Below are 18,957 nucleotides of genomic sequence, written 5' to 3' on the forward strand. Positions count from 1 at the left end.
GCTATTTGTTTCAAAATGCCTTTGTTGGCTGTTATTTGAGTGCGCCTTCTCTCAAAATGGAGATGAAAAATACCACATCATGTCGGGTACCATTCCATGATAGCATGCCAAGTTTCATGAATTTTAGACGGGTTTTGGATTTACTAGAATTTAAAAACAATGTATCTCTTGAAATTCATTCTCATTTCTTGCATGGGACCTAAGCATGCACCCAAGGACACACATTTGATATGTCAACCCATTTTTCTGCACTAGAGCTTGTGCATGTAGTTCAAATTTGAATTATGCACATAAAATGCCTAGAAAACCCAGTTAATGTATAAAAATGTCAAAGCGAACCCCGAAAAATCCCAAAAATTGACACAACACTCCTGTTGTTCTATGTTGTCACTAGAAATTTTTTGAAAGCAAGAGGCAACAGATATCGTTTTGTCCCCAAAGGTGGCACGTTCCCTACCGAAACCATCAGGCTTGTTATGATATGCTCTGGTTTGTGAGAAGCTTATACCCAAACTTGCCCCCAAGTGGGACAAAAATTTACCACAGCATGTTGATGCCGCTCCATGATAGCATGCCAAGTTTCATGAATTTCAGACAAGTTTTGGATTTACTAGAATTTAAAAAGCCATGTATCTCAATGTTTGCGGCTGAGCGATGGTGTCAAGGTGTTTGACATTCATTCCCATTTCTTGCATGGGACCTAAGCTTGCAACCAAGGACACATATTTGATTTTTCAACCAACTTATATGCACTAGAGCATGTGCCTGTAGTTCAAATTTCAATTATGCACATAAATGCATAGAAAACTCAGTTGATGTATAAAAATGTCCAAATGAACCCCGAAAAATTCCAAAATTTAACACAACACTCCTGTTGTTCTATGTTGACACTAGAAAAACAATTGAAATCAAGAAGAGGCAACGGATATCGTTTCTTCCAGAAAGGTGAAACGTTCCCTACGGTAACCATGAGGCTTGTTGTGAGAAGCTTATACCCCAACCAGCCCCAAATAGGACAATATTTTTACCATGACATGTTGATGCCGTTCCATGATAGCATGTCACGTTTCATAAATTTCAGACACGTTTTCGATTTACTAGAATTTAAAAACCATGTATCTAAATGTTAGCGGTCGAGCGACAGTGGCAAGGTGTTTGACATTCATTCCCATTTTTTGCATGGGACTTAAGCATGCAACTAAGGACACACATTTGAATTTTGAACCCATTTATATGCACTGGAGCATGTGCATGTAGTTCAAATTTGAACTATGCACATAAATGCATAGAAAACTCAGTTAATGTATAAAAATGTCCAAGCGAACCCTGAAAAATCCCAAAAATTGACACAACACTCATGTTGTTCTATGTTGATACTAGAAAAAATTGAAAGCAAGTAGAAGCAACAGATATCGTTTTGTCCCCAAAGGTGGCACGTTCCCTACCGAAACCATCAGGCTTGTTGTGAGAAGCTCTGGTTTGCGAGAAGCTTATACCCAAACCTGAACCAAATGGAACAATATTTTTACAACGGAATGTTGATGCCGTTCCATGATATCGTGTCAAGTTTCATGAATTTCAGACAAGTTTTTGATTTACCAGAATTTTAAAACCATGTATCTCAATGCTAGCAGCCGAGCGACAGTGTCAAGGTGTTTGACATTCATTCTCATTTCTTGCATGTGACCTAAGCTTGCAACCAAGGACACACATTTGATTTTTCAACCTGTTTTTATGCACTGGAGCATGTGCATGTAGTTCAATTTTGAATTATGCACAAAAATGCCTAGAAAACTCAGTCAACGTATAAAAATGTCCAAATGACCCCCGAAAAATTCCAAAATTGAACACGACGCTCCTGTTGTTCTATGTTGACACCATAAAAAAAATTGAAAGCAAGAAGAGGCGACAAATATCGTTTTGTCCACATAGGTGACACGTTTCCCTACCAGAACCATGGGGCTTCGTGTGAGAAGCACTGATTTGTGAGAAGCTTATACCATAACCTGCCCTAAATGGGATAATATTCTTTACCCCAGCATGTTGATGCCATTCCATGATAGCATGCCAAGGTTCATGAATTTTAGATGAGTTTTGGGTTTACTAGAATTACAAAAGCAAGTACCTCAACATTTACCGGAGAGCCATGGTGCCGTGGTGCTTGAAATTCATCCCCATTTCTTGCATGGGACGTAAGCATAAACCCATAGACACATATACGATTTTACAACCCATTTTGGTGCACCGGAGCATGTGCATGTAGTTTAATTTTGAATTATGCACCTGAAATGCCTAGAAAACCAAGTTAATGTATAAAAATGTCCAAACGAACCCTGAATAATTCCAATTTTTTTGACGACACACTTATAGTTGCATGTTCACTGCAGATAAAAGTTCTAGCAATTCAAACACCCTCCATTGCCGCTGTGACCGCGTTATGTAATTCAAACCAAGACGAAAAATCAAGTAGATCACACACAATTTATTATCACCAACCGTGCGAGATGCAGTATAAAATATGTTGGAGCACTGTCGGAGTATAGTACGCATAGGGCTTATCCGAGAAGGTGTGTCGGCTACAGTCCACAGCCGGCGTCTCAAGCACACTAGCTCGCTCCCCAAATATCATTTCACTGTTCAATCATCGCTGGTGAAAGATGGGGACGTTGACCCGTGTCATAAGGGCAACTTCGGCGGCCCACTCCGGTGACAGCACGGCCACAGCCGCCATGCACGTGCTAACAATATGCGTGAGCGCAGCCACAATCTGCGACCGAGAGGCCAAGGCAGCCCTAACGACCGAAGTTGCTTCTCAGGTGGCAGCAGCAACATCTGTCTCGGGGATAGCAACTAGCGAGAACGGCACGGTAGCTGTCCGTTCTGCAGCAGCGGCCTTAGCCCTGATGGAGGCCTCCCACGACCATGTCGAGGCCGCCCACACCCATCTCCTGGCGGTCAACACACAAATTGAATGAAGCTTCTCCGACAACGGTAGGCAACCCACGGCCGAAGAGTTGGCAATCGCCGAGAGCATTCGAGCAGCCATCCGTTCCTCTGTGGCATGCCTTGCCATGACGGAGCCCGTCCAAGCCCAGATCGAGGCCACCCATGCCTAGCTCATGGCGGCCTTTTCCAAAGAGATGGCAGACGCGGATGACGAGATGCTTGCCGAGTATGGCGCAATGGAAGCCATGGAGCCCCATCCCCAGGAGATCGTTGAGCGCGAGCTGGACATGGAGGAGGCGGCGGATATCGACGAGCACCAGCCAGAGTAGTACTCTTTGTTTTCTAATTAAGAGCACCGGTATTTAATTTGTTAGAGTAATGTTTAGGTTAGCTAGCTCTCTTTAATTGCTGAACTTGCCCGATTAAGAAGTGTGGGTGTACTGTAGTCTCCTTTGTGTACCCAAATTATGCAATGACGTGGATGGCCACTGTAACTAGGGAAATTTGGACCAAAATTTGCACGCTCAAACTCATCACACATGGGGTAAGCTATAAGAATCATTTGTGATGTTCACATATCGTACACAGTGCTGAATAAGGTACCGTGTCTGATGACACTTTGCGCGCCAGTTTCTTTTGCTACACTGATACGTCTCCAACGTATCTATATTTTTGATTGTTCCATGCTATTATATTATCTGTTTTGGATGTTTTATATGCATTAATATGCTATTTTATATTATTTTTGGGACTAACTTATTAACACAGAGCCCAGTGCTAGTTTCTGTTTTTTTTCCTTATTTTTGAGTTTCGCAGAAAAGGAATATCAAACGGAGTCCAAACGGAATAAAACTTGACGATGAGTTTTCCTGGACCAGAAGACACATGTAGGACTTGAGAACCAAGTCAGAAGAGTCCTGAGGCGATGGCATGGGTGCAAGGTGCCCCCTGCCTTCTGGGTCCCTTGGAGGTCCTCTAACCCTATTCCACGGCCTATAAATTCCCAAATATTCCCAAACCCTCAGAAGCATCCATGAAAATACTTTTCCGCCAGCGCACCCTTCTGTTCCCGTGAGATCCCATCTTGGGGCATTTTCTGGCGATCTGCCAGAGGGGGATTCGATCACGGAGGGCATCTACATCAACCCTATTGCACTTCCGATGAAGCGCGAGTAATTTACGTCAGACCTATAGGTCCATAGCTAGTAGCTAGATGGCTTCTTCTCTATCTTTGATTCTCAATACCATGTTCTCCTCGATGTTCTTAGAGATCTATCCGATGTAATATTCTTTTGTGGTGTGTTTGTCAAGATCCGATGAATTGTGGATTTATGATTAGATTATCTATGAATATTATTTAAATCTCCTCTGAATTCTTATATGCATGATTTGATATCTTTGAATTTCTCTTCAAATTATCGGTTTGGCTTGGCCAACTAGATTGGTTTTTCTTGCAATGGGAGAGGTGCTTAGTTTGCGTTCAATCTTGCGAGATTTTACCCAGTGACACAGTAGGGGTAGTGAGACACATATTGTATTGTTTCCATCAAGGATAAAAAGATGGGTATTTCATCATATTGCTTGAGTTTATCCCTCTACATCATGTCATCTTACTTAAGGTGTTACTCCATTCTTTATGAACTTAATACTCTAGATGCATGCTGGATAGAAGTCGATGTGTGGAGTAATAGTAGTAGATACAGGCAAGAGTCGGTCTACTTGACATGGACGTGATGCCTATATGCATAATCATTGCCTTCGATATCGTCATAACTTTGCGCTTTTCTATCAATTGCTCGACAATAATTTGTTCACCCACCGTATTATTTGCCTTCCAGAGAGAAGCGTCTAGTGAAACCTATGGCCCCCGGGTCTATTTTCCATCTTATATTTTCAGATCTATAAACCAAAAAACCCAAAAATACCTTGCTGTAATTTATTTACTTTTATTTAGGTTTATATTTCAGTAATCTTTTATACCTATCTCTATCAGATCTCACCATTGCAATTGACCGTGAAGGGATTGACAACCCCTTTATCACGTTGGGTGCAAGTGTTTGATTGTTTGTGCAGGTGCATAGATTGGAGACTTGCTTGTACCTCCTACTAGATTGATACCTTGGTTCTCTAACTGAGGGAAATATTTATCTCTACTTTGCTGCATCACGCTTTCCGCTTCAAGGGAAAAACCAAGGCAAGCTCGAGAAGTAGGATGCACCGATCCAAAAAATTTGGCTTTCGCGGAAATATCTACCTTCCCGCGCCCTCCCCCTTACCAAAAGCCACATTTCCCCGGTTTCCGCCTTCCTTTCCAAGTTGAAACCTTCACTCCTTGCTTGCAGTGCCACCTCCTCGCCAGCGACCCTCCTTCACGCTGCTCGGTCTCGTCAATCCAGGCAGGTAATCACCACCCGACCCCATCCTCCTCCTCCTTCCACATCCCACATGCCCCGACCGCTGGCGCAACACCTTCCACCCAAATCACTGACCCCACCCTGATAACCCACAAGTATAGGGGATCGCAACAGTATTCGAGGGTAGAGTATTCAAGCCAAATTTATAGATTCGACATAAGGGGAGCCAAAGAATATTTGAAGGTATTAGCAGCTGAGTTGTAATTCAACCACACCTGGAGATTAATTATCTGCAGCAATATGATCACTAGCAAAGTAGTTTGATAGGTTTCATAGTAGTGACAATAGCAACAGTAACAGTGATAGCAGTAATTTGTAGCAAGTGTAACAGTGACGATAGCAATAGTAACGCAGCAAGATCAATAAGGATAAATTCGTAGGCATTGGATTGATGACTTGTTGGATGATATTCATCATGAGACAGTTATAACCTAGGGCGATACGGCACTAGCTCCAGTTCATCGATATAATGTAGGCATGTATTTTGTAAATAGTTATACGTGCTTTATTAATAGAACTTGCATGCAATCTTTTGTCCTACCCTCCCGTGGCAGCGGGGTCCATATTGGAAACTAAGGGATATTAAGGCCTCCTTTTAATAGAGAACCAGAACAAAGCATTAACAGATAGTGAATACATGAACTCCTCAAACTACGGTCATCACCGGGAGTGGGTCCGGTTGTTGTCACTCCGGGGTTGCCGGATCATAACCGTAGTAGGTGACTATAACTTGCAAGATCGGATCTAAAACATGGATATAATGATGAATTCATAAACGGTTCAGATCTAAAATCATGGCACCCGAGCCCAAATTGACAAGAATTAAGCATGCCAAAGTCATAGCAACATCAATCTAAGAACATAGTGGATACTAGGGATCAAGCCCTAACAAAACTAACTCGATTACATGATGAATCTCATCCAACTCCTCACCGACCAGCGAGCCTACGAAGGAATTACTCACTCCTGGTGGGGAGGATCATGGAATTCGCGATGGAGATAGGTTGGTGATGACGAAGATCGAAGATCCCCCTCTCCGAAGCCCCAAACTGACTCCAGATCTGCCCTCCCGAGGAAGAACAGGGCCTGACGGCGGCTCCATCTCGTGGATCGCAATAGTTCTTTCTCCCTGATTTTTTTCTAGAAATATGTGAATTTATAGTATTAGGGGGGTCGTCAGCGGGGCCACCAGGTGGGTACAACCCACCTGGGCACGCCAGGAGAGGGGGCGCGCCCTGGTGGGTTGTGCCCACCTAGGTGCCCCTCTTCGGCAGGTCTTGGCTCGAGAAATTCTTATTATTGGTATAAAAAATCCTTAAAAAGTTGCGTTCCATTCCAAGAACTTTTATTTCTACACAAAAACAACACCATGGTAGTTCTGCTGAAAACAACATCAGTCCGAGGTTAGTTTCATTCAAATCATGCAAATTAGAGTCCAAAACAAGAGGAAAAGCGTGATAAAAAGTAGATACATTGGAGACGTATCACTCCCCCAAATAAGAGAAGCCCTAAGCCATGGTGCACGCAATATAGCCAGGAGCTCAAGGAGCATTTGGCAGCGGAGAAGCAAACCGTGATCGCACATGCGGATGAGGTCGCGAAGGTTGCCATTCGTGCCAATCCCTAGATCTTGGATGGGCACCTCATCGTTGAGGCCACCATCGATGCCTCGCACACCGACGTTGCAATGTTGTTGGCTGCTTTAAACGACAGTTCGTGGTGTTTCCTCAAGGCCACTGTCGGGGCCTTCGACGAAGACTACGAGGTGTTTTCTTAGCATGCCCGTGCTTACCTCAACTCGAGAGCCAGCAGGTTGGTGCCCGCAGCGGCTCAGGCAACTCACCACTACGACGAGGGCACCCACGATGTGGAGGCCTCGCCCTCTTCCAAGTCCAAGGAGCCAATCATCATCGATATCTCCAACGACGAGGAGTAGCTTATGTTATTAGCTCACTATAAGGACCTATGTTCAGTTTGCTAGCTGCGCCGGTTAAGCATGCTCGGTTTACCCATTGCATGTGCTGCTCCTGCATTTTCTTAACAAATTCTACTGAACTGTCATATCTACTTTTACCATGCAATCTGTTGCTCTAGTGTATATGTTCTATGTATCGTGCAATGTGGTGCTCACTTATTAACTGTCTGGTTAATTAGTTGTCGTGTTCAGTTAACTATTTGGTTCAACTCTGCAAATGTGATGTTCAATTCTTCAGGGTGCAATTTTGTATTGTCTCCCATGTGATAAATAAATCGAATTTATCTTTACAAAATACATGAGAAACAAATACAATTGCTTTATTTCCAAGTTGCCAAGCATTCTTGGTTTGATTAATTGTCTGATCTTCTAGTATGTTATATATTGTGCAATGCGGTGCCCAGTTAAGATTCAGTTCATTTGTTGTGGTGTTTAGTCAACTATTTGGTTCAATTCTGCAATGCGATGTTCAATTGTTGTGGGTGCATATTGTTATTGTATACCATGTGAGAAATAAATCGAATTTGGTTGTACTAAATACATGAGAAACAAATACAATTGCTATATTTCCAAGTTATTAGGCATGCTTGGTTTGGTTAACTGTCTGATCTTCTATTAGGAGTATGTTATATTGTGCAATGTGGTGCTCAGTTAATGTTTGGTTCATCCGTTGTGGTGTTTACTTAACTGCTTGGTTCAATTCTGCAATGCGATGTCCAATTGTCGTGGGTAGAATTTTGTATTGTTGCGCATGTGAAGAATAAATCGAATTTGGCTGCACTTAATACATGAGAAACATATACAATTGTTATATTTCCTAGTTCTTAATCATGCTTGCTTTGGATAAATGAGTTTTCCATGTGGCTTGAATTAAACTGATGAATCTGCAATGTGCTTACTTTTCAACAACATATTTTACTGATAGCATGCGAACCCTCACTTAACCTGATCACTAACTACCTTATATGTGTTGTAGGGAAACGATGGGAAGCACTATGGTTTACAATTGAGGTTGGCACATGCATGGTCCTTTGTCTAATACCACATTATTGTGCAATTGCAGGAACCATTCTGATATTTATGTTTTTAACAATTTGGTTTTGCACATGGAGGTCTTGCTTTCAGAGGTTTTGACTCACTGTTCGACCCTTTTTGCATACGGGGAAATGAGTTGTCCATGAATATCAATCAAGTCAAGAAACTCAGAAAGATTGTTAGGATAAAGAAATTAGCGACAAAAAACAACAAGGTCTTTGTCTGCACAATGAAGAAGACATCAATTCACTACAGGATGATACTAACTATTATACCTTGGATTTTTTATTCCTTTGCCCCATTTCCAATCTAGAGAAGATATTTATGCACATCCCTGATTTCAGGCCTTTCCAAAGCATTTCACTAACGATTACCTCTCAAACCACCTGTATGGTCAGGAGGCGAGGAAGGTATTCATACAACACCCACGTTTAAATATTGAAGTCTACCTGAAGAGGACGAAGGATGGACGGTCAATCATCCACACGCATTGGCCTAAAGTTGCAAAGACCTTCAACATCAATGAAGGCTCAATATTTGCCTTCTGCTTCAGTAGTTTTCCAGATGAGATTGATCTGTCTATGTACCGTCTATGATGCTAAATCGAAAGGTTATAGATATGTTGCATGTGAAACTTGGTGCTGGTGTAGTTGTGTAATGGGGTAGCTGAGTGCTGAAGCTATATGATGTTGTACTCTGATGTATTTCAATTATGAAATGCTTCCTTAATACAAAAATGAAATATATTATGTGCTTAATATGAAATGTAAATTAGAGTAATAAGTGAGTTATTAATAATAGGATAATTAGCCTGCTAATGGCCGATTAGCCTGCTAATTGGGTTTTTCTATTGCAAATGGTTACTGAGAAAACACCATGGGCGATGACCTCAGGAAATACACATAGTTTCTGGCAATAAACCGTGTTGGATCAATGAACAATCACACATGACTTCCTCTTGAAAACTGTTTACGTTAGGCCACCTTACGCAAACGTTTACCACATAAAAAGTGTGTGTGATGGACAGCCTATGCGACACGGTTTCTTCTATGCATCGTGTGTGATGCATTCAATAATGCAAACGGTAAAATTGTTAATATCGTGTGCAATGGCAACGCTATCACAAACGATTTAATGGGGAAAATTCTGTGTGATGTACATGCGAATGGAAACGTTTTCCTTGGAGTAACTGTGTGGGACGTATATACGAACGGAAACGTACTTCTTGGATTTACAATGTGGGATGTACATACTGACGGGAACGTATTCCTTGGATTGACTATGTGGAATGTACATACGAACGGAAATGTTTAGCCGGGACTGACTTTGTAGGATGTACTTACGACTAGAAACAATTTGTTTGGCATGTATATTTGTATTCTTTTTTAATACAAATGTACGTATAATCGTATTTGATCGCTCTCTAGTAGCACATGACCTCATTTTGCTGAGCGTGTGTGGCCGGAGGGCCTATCCCCGACGGTTTCTGAGTCATGTGGAAAGGACCCCCTATCGCCCACACTCACTTGACGACGGTTCCAAATGCCCTCGCGGAAAGGGGTGAAAAACCGTTTCTATAGCACCTCGCTGTACCAGTGGCATTGGGCACAACCAAAGTTGAAATTCCCAACCATCTGGTAAGAATGGTCAACCTTGCAAGTTTGACCACATTTTGAAAAATAAACAAAGAAAGAAAAGGCTCAAAAATTTAAATCCTTTTGCATTGAGCCATCTTATGTGAACTAGTTAGTGGGAAAATAATAAACTTGCAATAACACAAGTTTGAAAAAGAACCTTCACGAAATGACCTTTTTTGAAATGGGAATATATCAATATCAAGTAGATATCAATTACACCCAGCCACTACACCAACAAGATATCTAAAAACCCTGCCAGAGTGATCAATCGTCCATAGTAGCAACACTCTAACCACCACCAAAGACAACACCTGGACTAGAAAGAAGGTTCTCCGAAAGCAACGCCTTCAAGAAGGAAACAATGCACAAGCATTGACATTGCACAATCAAAGATCATAGGTTTTCACACTCGAGAAAGACCGTGTTCCTAAAACAATGCCTTCAACAAGGTCACTGCAAGGCACAACCAATAAAGGCTAGACATTGAGTTTTCACCCTGTAAATCACAACTCGGTACTCAAAGGAGGACCACCAACAAAGAACTTCCCCAATGTTGTCGCCCCCACTTGTAGAGTCTACTACTACAAGTAATGTACCAGCAGGCTCACAGGAACTCGTGCCCGGTCTAGACGGGAACATATCTCGCAAGCCACGTCTAGACAACTGCCTATGAAGCAAAGGCTTCATCGCATCCAAGACCACGTGCTACTTCTTGAGCTTCCGTTAGTTTTTCCCTTGAATAGGAAAAGGTGATGCAATAAAGTAGAGATAAGTATTTCCCTCAGTTTGAGAACCAAGGTATCAATCCAGTAGGAGAGCATGCACAAATCACCGAATACCTGCACAAACAATCAAACAACTTGCACCCAATGCGATGAAGGGGCTGTCAATCCCTTCACTGTTACTTGCAAAAGTGAGATCTGATAGAGATAGATAAATGATAAAGTAAATATTTTTGGTATTTTTGGTTTATAGATTGAAAAGTAGAATATTGCAAAAATAGTAAATTGGAAACTAATATTGTAGATCAGAAACTTCTATGATGGAAAATTGACCCGGGGCCATAGGTTTCACTAGAGGCTTCTCTCAAGATAGTAAATAACACGGTGGGTGAACAAATTACTGCCGAGCAATTGATAGAAAAGCGCAAAGTTATGACGATATCTAAGGCAATGATCATGAATATAGGCATCATGTCCGTGTCAAGTAGACCGAAACAATTCTGCATCTACTACTATTACGCCACACATCGACCGACTCCTGCCTGCATCTAGAGTATTAAGTTCATGAAGAACACTGTAACGCATTAAGTAAGATGGCATGATGTAGAGGAATTAACACAAGCAATATGATGAAAACCCCATCATTTTATCCTCGATGGAAACAATACAATACGTGCCTTGCTGCCCCTATTGTCATTGGGAAAGGACATCACAAGATTGAACCCAAAGCTAAGCACTTCTCCTATTGCAAGAAAAACCAATCTAGTTGGCCAAACTAAGCCGATAGTTTGAAGCGAATTACAAATATATCAAATCATGCATAAAAGAATTCAGAGAAGATTCAAATAATATTCATAGATAAGCTGATCATAAATCCACAATTCATTGGATCTCGGCAAACACATCGCAAAAAGGTATTACATCGAATATAACTCCAAGAACATCGAGGAGAACATGGTACTGAGAATCAAAGAGAGAGAAGAAGCCATCTAGCTACTAGCTATGGACCCATAGGTCTGAGGTAAACTACTCACACTTCATTGAAGGGCAATATAGTTGATGTAGAAGCCCTCCGTGATCGATTCCCCCTCCGGCAGGCTGTTGGAAAAGGTCCCTAGATGGGATCTCACGGGTACAGAAGGTTGCGGCAGTGGAAAAGTGTTTTCGTGGATGCCCCTGTTGGTTTGGGGATATATGGGAATATATGGGCAAAAAAATTAGGTCAAGAGGTGCACGAGGAGCCCACAAGGGTGGGGGGCGCGCCCTACCCCCTGGGCGTGCCCTCCGTCCTTGTGGCCGCCTCGGGGCTCCTCCGACTTCATCTACAGGTCTCCTAGTTGTCTTCTGGTCCAAGAAAAATCATCGCAAAGGTTTTATTCCATTTGGACCCCATTTGTTATTCCTATTCCGTGAAACTCAAAAACAGGGAAAAAACAGGAACTGGCACTAGGCTCTAGGTTAATGGGTTAGTCCCAAAAATAATATAAAATAGCATATAAAACATCCGAAATAGATAATATAATAGCATGGAACAATGAAAAATTATAGATACATTGGAGACGTATCAAGCATCCCCAAGCTTAATTCCTTCTCTTCCTCGAGTAGGTAAATGATAAAAACAGAATTTTTGATATGGAATGCTACCTAACATATTTATCCATGTAATTTTATTTATTGTGGCATGAATGTTCAGATCCATAAGATTCAAAACAAAAGTTTAATTTTGACATAAAAACAATAATACTTCAAGCATACTAACAAGGCAATTATGTCTTCTCAAAATAACATGGCCAAAGAAAGCTTATCCCTAAAAAATCATATAGTCTGGCTATGCTCCATCTTCATCACACAAAATACTCAAATCATTGACAACCCCGATGACAATCCAAGCAATTGTTTCATACTTTTGACATTCTCAAACCTTTTGAACTATCAGGCAATACATGAGCGTGAGCCATGGACATTGCACTATAGGTGGAATAGAAGGTGGTTGTGGAGAAGACAAAAAGAGGGAGATAGTCTCACATCAACTAGGCATATCAACGGGCTATGGAGATGCCCATCAATTGATATCAATGTGAATGAGTAGGGATTTCCATGCAACGGATGCACTACAGAATAAGTTAATGAAAGCTCAAAAAGAAAACTAAGTGGGTGTGCATCCAACATGCTTGCTCATGAAGACCTAGGGAAATTTGAGGAAGCCCATAGTTGGAATATACAAGTCAAGTTCTATATTGAAAAATTCCCACTAGTATATGAAAGTGATAACATAGGAGACTCTCTATCATGAAGATCATGGTGCTACTTTGAAGCACAAGTGTGGTAAAAGGATAGTAACATTGCCCCTTCTCTCTTTTCTCTCATTTATTATTTGGGCCTTCTCTCATTTTTTGGCCTCTTTTTTTATTTTATTTTTCATCTGGAGTCTCATCCTGACTTGTGGGGGAATCATAGTCTCCATCATCCTTTCCTCACATCAGATAATGCTCTAATAATGAAGATCATCACAATTTTATTTACTTACAACTCAAGAATTACAACTCGATACTTAGAACAAAATATGACTCTATGTGAATGCCTCCGGCGGTGTACCGGGATGTGCAATGAATCAAGAGCGACATGTATAAAAAATGATGAAAGGCAGCTTTGCCACAAATCTGATGTCTACTACATGTTCATGCAAAGCAATATGACAATGATGGAATGTGTCATAAGAAACAGAACGGTGGAAAGTTGCATGGCAATATATCTCGGAATGGCTATGGAAATGCCATAATAGGTAGGTATGGTGACTGTTTTGAGGAAGGTATATGGTGGGTTTATGGTACCGGTGAAAGTTGCACGGCACTAGAGAGGCTAGCAATGGTGGACGGGTGAGAGTGCGTATAATCCATGGACTCAACATTAGTCATAAAGAACCCACATACTTATTGCAAAAATCTATTAGTCATCAAAACAAAGAACTACGCGCATGCTCCTAGGGGGGTAGAATGGTAGGAAAAGACCATCGCTTGTCCCCGACCGCCACTCATAAGGAAGACAAACAAAAAATATCTCATGCTCCAACTTCGTTACATAACGGTTCACCATACATGCATGCTGCGGGACTCACAAACCTTAACACAAGTATTTCTCAAATTCACAATTACTCACTAGCATGACTCTAATATCACCATCTTTATATCTCAAAACAATCATAAGGAATCAAACTTCTCATAGTGTTCAATGCACTTTATATGATAGTTTTTATTATATCCCTCTTGGATGCCTATCATATAGGACTAAATTTATAACCAAAGCAAATAACCATGCTGTTTAAAGACTCACAAAATAATATAAGTGAAGCATGAGAGTTCAACAATTTCTATAAAATAAAACCACCGCCATGCTCTAAAAAGATATAAGTGAAGCACTAGAGCAAAATTGCCTAGCTCAAAAGATATAAGTGATGCATGTAGAGTATTCTAATAAATCACGAATCATGTGTGGTCCTCTCGAAAGGTGTGTACAACAAGCATGATTGTGGAAAACTAAAAAGCAAAGACTCAAATTATACAAGACGCTACAAGCAAAACACATATCATGTGGTGAATAAAAATATGGGAAAATTTTGTTTTTGCCACTCTAGTTTTTGCCCACTTTACTTATGCCACTCTAGTTTTTTCCCACTTTACTTATGCCACTCTAGAATTTGAAATCTCACTTTTGCCACTCTTATCTTTTGACAGTACATCACAAATGCCATTCTGTGTGAAAAATGATAATTTTTCATTTCAGTTTTCACTTGTGCGTGTCGGTCCTAAACAAACGGGTTTTTACCCCTTTTCGTGACGGCCTTCGGAACCGTCACCAAGTGAGTGTGTGCGATAGGGGGTCCTTCCCACACGACCCAGAAACCGTCGGGGATATGGATCAGTGATCTAGAGGCCTTCCAAAATGTAATCATGTGCGATGCAGCACACACTAAATTCTTTCGCATGTGTGGTACCGGTGATTAAGCGTTTCTAATGATGTAGTGAAACCATACGGTCTGTCATAACGAACCGTTTGGGAAGCAATATGTAAGGCACACGGGCCAACATATGAACTGTGTGTGATTTGTGCCCTATCGCACATGAGTTTTCTGCGTAACCTGTCTGCCATGCTAGACTCCATCGCACACGTTTTCCAACAATTACCGTCTGCGATAATGTTCTATCACAAACGGTTCAGGAGCCCCTTCACACACATACAAGTGCTGCAGACTGTTTGTGATTTGTTAGGTATCACCAATGGTTGCCGCAAGAGTGATGTGTGCTTTTTGTTTGGGACCCCACACGTTTCTTAAAAAAATGCGACTAGGATTGTTTTTGCATTGGGAACGGTTTACTCCCAGTTCTCGTGTGCGATAACGCGATATCACAAACGGTTCTGGAGAACCTATGCACACGTAGTAGTGCTGCGAATTGTTTGAGGTCTGCTGTGTATCACCGACGGTTCCAATACGATTGATGTATGCTTTCCGATGTGGATCACACACACTCATTTAGTTGAACCGTGTGCGGAGCAATTGCCAGGTTAAAATAAAAATATCCCAATTTGAATCGGCACGCAAAAAGCAAATTCACCACAATATTCAATTGAACAAATAAACATAAATATCCCATTTTGAATCCACAGGAAGAACATTCATCAGATTTCGCAACAATTGCAATTGAACATATGACAGCTAAATTTCAATGATTTGTCCACACATATATGCATTACATAATTAATCATGGTGTATAAAATACGAAAACCTCATCAGATGGAAAACAATGGATCCATGCGTTATATGTTTTATGGCTAACTCTTACTCAATGTTTCAGGAGAAGGCATGCTGAAATCTTCATTATCACCAGTGGGATTGATGTAGTCATCTAGGAAGAAGTCACTGATAAATCTCCGAACCATCAGCAATTCACCAGCCGGGAGCGGTTCAGGAGTCCTCGGTTTTAAGATGAGCTGCGGTATTTTTAAGATCAGAATGTGCCATATGAGTGGAGTAGAAGATATTAATTAAGATAGACTTACTGGTACTAATTCGCGAGGATCATCACAACTATCAGCAGATTTGCAGATGGAGATCATGTGTCTGCAAGCATAGTATCCACAAAGGTTGGTCCCTGTTTCTTGTTGAGGACACTGAATTTTTTTGTACAGAATTAGTCATGTATTTGTCGTGTTAAGAACAACCTAATCGGTGTTAAATGTATTACTTTTTGTTTGGAAAAAATAGAAAGAGGTTTATTTAGAAGCTTGAACATTTGACTAGCGTAAGTCAAGGTATTTGCAGACTATTGGATAAATTTTCCGAAAATAATGGATTTCGGTGTGTTACCGGAGAAACGATATCGTGTTGCAGAGGTAATTTCCTCCTGAACTGGTTCCCTGTTTTAGTTTCCCACAATGCGAGCACACTGCAAATGATGACGAATTTTGACAACATCAATTATTGAACCAAATACGAATGCAAATTAATTTCAACATCATAGAATTCAATACCTATCCAAGAATTACTGAAGATGCGTCATATCCTGAGCGTTTGTTGACTCTCTGAGAGAATCGATGTAGTAAATTGTGTTCTTCTTTGGAACAATGAATGCCAATATCCAGTGCTTGCTACATATTAAGAAAGCCATGAACTTACGAATGATGTCGAAATCTGAAAGACAATCAGTGTATGCGTGGTTGTTTACTTGACTTACACTTCATGATATGGCCAGAGAAATGATTCTGCATGGGAAGTGTTTCTGAAGATACGGACGGCCGTGTTAATGGACCACTCCCGTCGGTTCTTTTCATGTAATGTTGTGCCATTTGCTAATGCAGGATCTATGGAATACACACTCTCACTTTGTCTTCTCTGCGCGTTCAATCCCCTAAGAGGAATAAAATGCACTTAGCTGTTTATCATTTACAGCCTTTTATGGAGAAGTTGATCAGAGTTTGTTAAGTACTTACAAAATCACGCATCTAACAAGAGTGGCATCGACAACATTGAAGTTGAAGAAGAGATGTAAGTCCTCAAAACTCACAATGATGGAACCAACATCGTGTTAGAAATGATCTCTTTTGTAGTGGACTAGCAAATGGTGATGACCTTCTGACATTTGATCCATGCAATATTCATGTAACTCGCGGCAACTGGAGCTGCACTCATCAAAGTATTCTCCAACAAGAAATGGCTGGCCATGGACATAATTGCGTGCTTCAAGTATGTCTACTTTTCTTTTAGCAAGCAACAATTCTACTTCTTCATCATCCATGGTGTCAGAAATAATATTACTCCTCGATTCGAACAAGCTGCTGTTAATTTGGTTCTGGGCGATGAGTGCTTTAAGTAAGAGGCAATCGTTCTCTTTCATCTTCACTTCCCCCCCGCGCTTCCTCGTGGTCGCGGGTGTAGCCTTTTTGGCCACTTCCTTCCTGGTACTTGAAGCATTTCTGGCAGAACGTCTGGTTGCCTGCACGGTAGACTGCCGAGCAGACGATGAAGCTTGGACGGACTTCATAGCAGACTGTCTATCAATGCCGGACTGCTGAGCTAGCGGTGCTTTAGTGACGGACTACTGGATTGTAGGAGCAGAGGCATCGGACTGCTGACCATGAGTTGAAGCTATGTCGGGTTTCTGCCCAAGTGGTGCCAACTTGTCGGTGTGCTGAGTGATACGTCTCCGTCGTATCTATAATTTTTGATTGTTCCATGCCAATATTATTCAACTTTCATATACTTTAGGCAACTTTTTATACTATTTTTGGGACTAACATATTGATCCAGTGCCTAGTGCCAGTTCCTGTTTGTTGCATGTTTTTTGTTTCGTAGAATATCCATATCAAACGGAGTCCAAACGGAATAAAAACTGACGGAGATTTTTTTGGAATATATATGATTTTTGGGAAGAAGAATCCACGCGAGACAATGCTCGAGGGGCCCACGAGGTAGGGGGCGCGCCCCAGGGTGTCAGGCGCACCCCTGACCCTCGTGGCCACCCCGTAAGGCGGTTGGTGCCCTTCTTTCACCGCAAGAAAGCTAATTTCCGGATAGAGATCGTGTTAAACTTTCAGCCCAATCAGAGTTACGGATCTCCGGGAATATAAGAAACGGTGAAAGGGAAGAATCAGAGAACCCAGAAACAGAGAGAGACAGAGAGACAGATCCAATCCCGGAGGGGCTCTCGCCCCTCCCGTGCCATGGAGGCCATGGACCAGAAGGGAAACCCTTCTCCCATCTAGGGAGGAGGTCAAGGAAGAAGAAGAAGGAGGGGGGCTCTCTCCCCCTCGCTTCCGGTGGCACCGGAGTGCCACCGGGGGCCATCATCATCACCGCGATCTACACCAACACCTCCGCCATCTTCACCAACATCTCGATCACCTTCCCCCCTCTATCTACAGCGGTCCACTCTCCCGCAACCCGCTGTACCCTCTACTTGAACATGGTGCTTTATGCTTCATATTATTATCCAATGATGTGTTGCCATCCTATGATGTTTGAGTAGATTTTCGTTGTCCTATCGGTGGTTGATGAATTGCTATGATTGATTTAATTTGCTTGTGGTTATGTTGCTGTCCTTTGGTGCCCACCATATGAGCGCGTGCGTGGATCACACGTTAGGGTTAGTTTTATGTTGATAGGACTATGTATTGGAGGGCAAGAGTGACAGAAGCTTCAGCCTAGCATAGGAATTGATGCATACGGGATTGAAGGGGGACCAATATCACTTAATGCTATGGTTGGGTTTTACCTTAATGAACGTTAGTAGTTGCGGATGCTTGCTAATAGTTCTAATCATAAGTGCATAGAATTCCAAGTCAGGGATGACATGCTAGCAGTGGCGTCTCCCACATAATACTTGCTATCGGTCTAGTAAAGTAGTCAATTACTTAGGGACAATTTCGCAACTCCTACCACCACTTTTCCACACTCGCTATATTTACTTTAGTTGCTTCTTTACCTTAACAGCCCCTAGTTTTATTTTCGTACTCTTTATTATCTTGCAAACCTATCCAACAACACCTACAAAGTACTTCTAGTTTCATACTTGTTCTAGGTAAAGCGAACGTCAAGCGTGCGTAGAGTTGTATCGGTGGTTGATAGAACTTGAGGGAATATTTGTTCTACCTTTAGCTCCTCGTTGGGTTCGACACTCTTACTTACCGAAAACTGTTGCAATCCCCTATACTTGTGGGTTATCAAGACCTTTTTC

Source organism: Triticum urartu, chromosome 2A (assembly GCF_056163025.1).
Source record: "Triticum urartu cultivar PI428250 chromosome 2A, HENAU_Tu73, whole genome shotgun sequence".
NCBI lineage: Eukaryota > Viridiplantae > Streptophyta > Magnoliopsida > Poales > Poaceae > Triticum > Triticum urartu.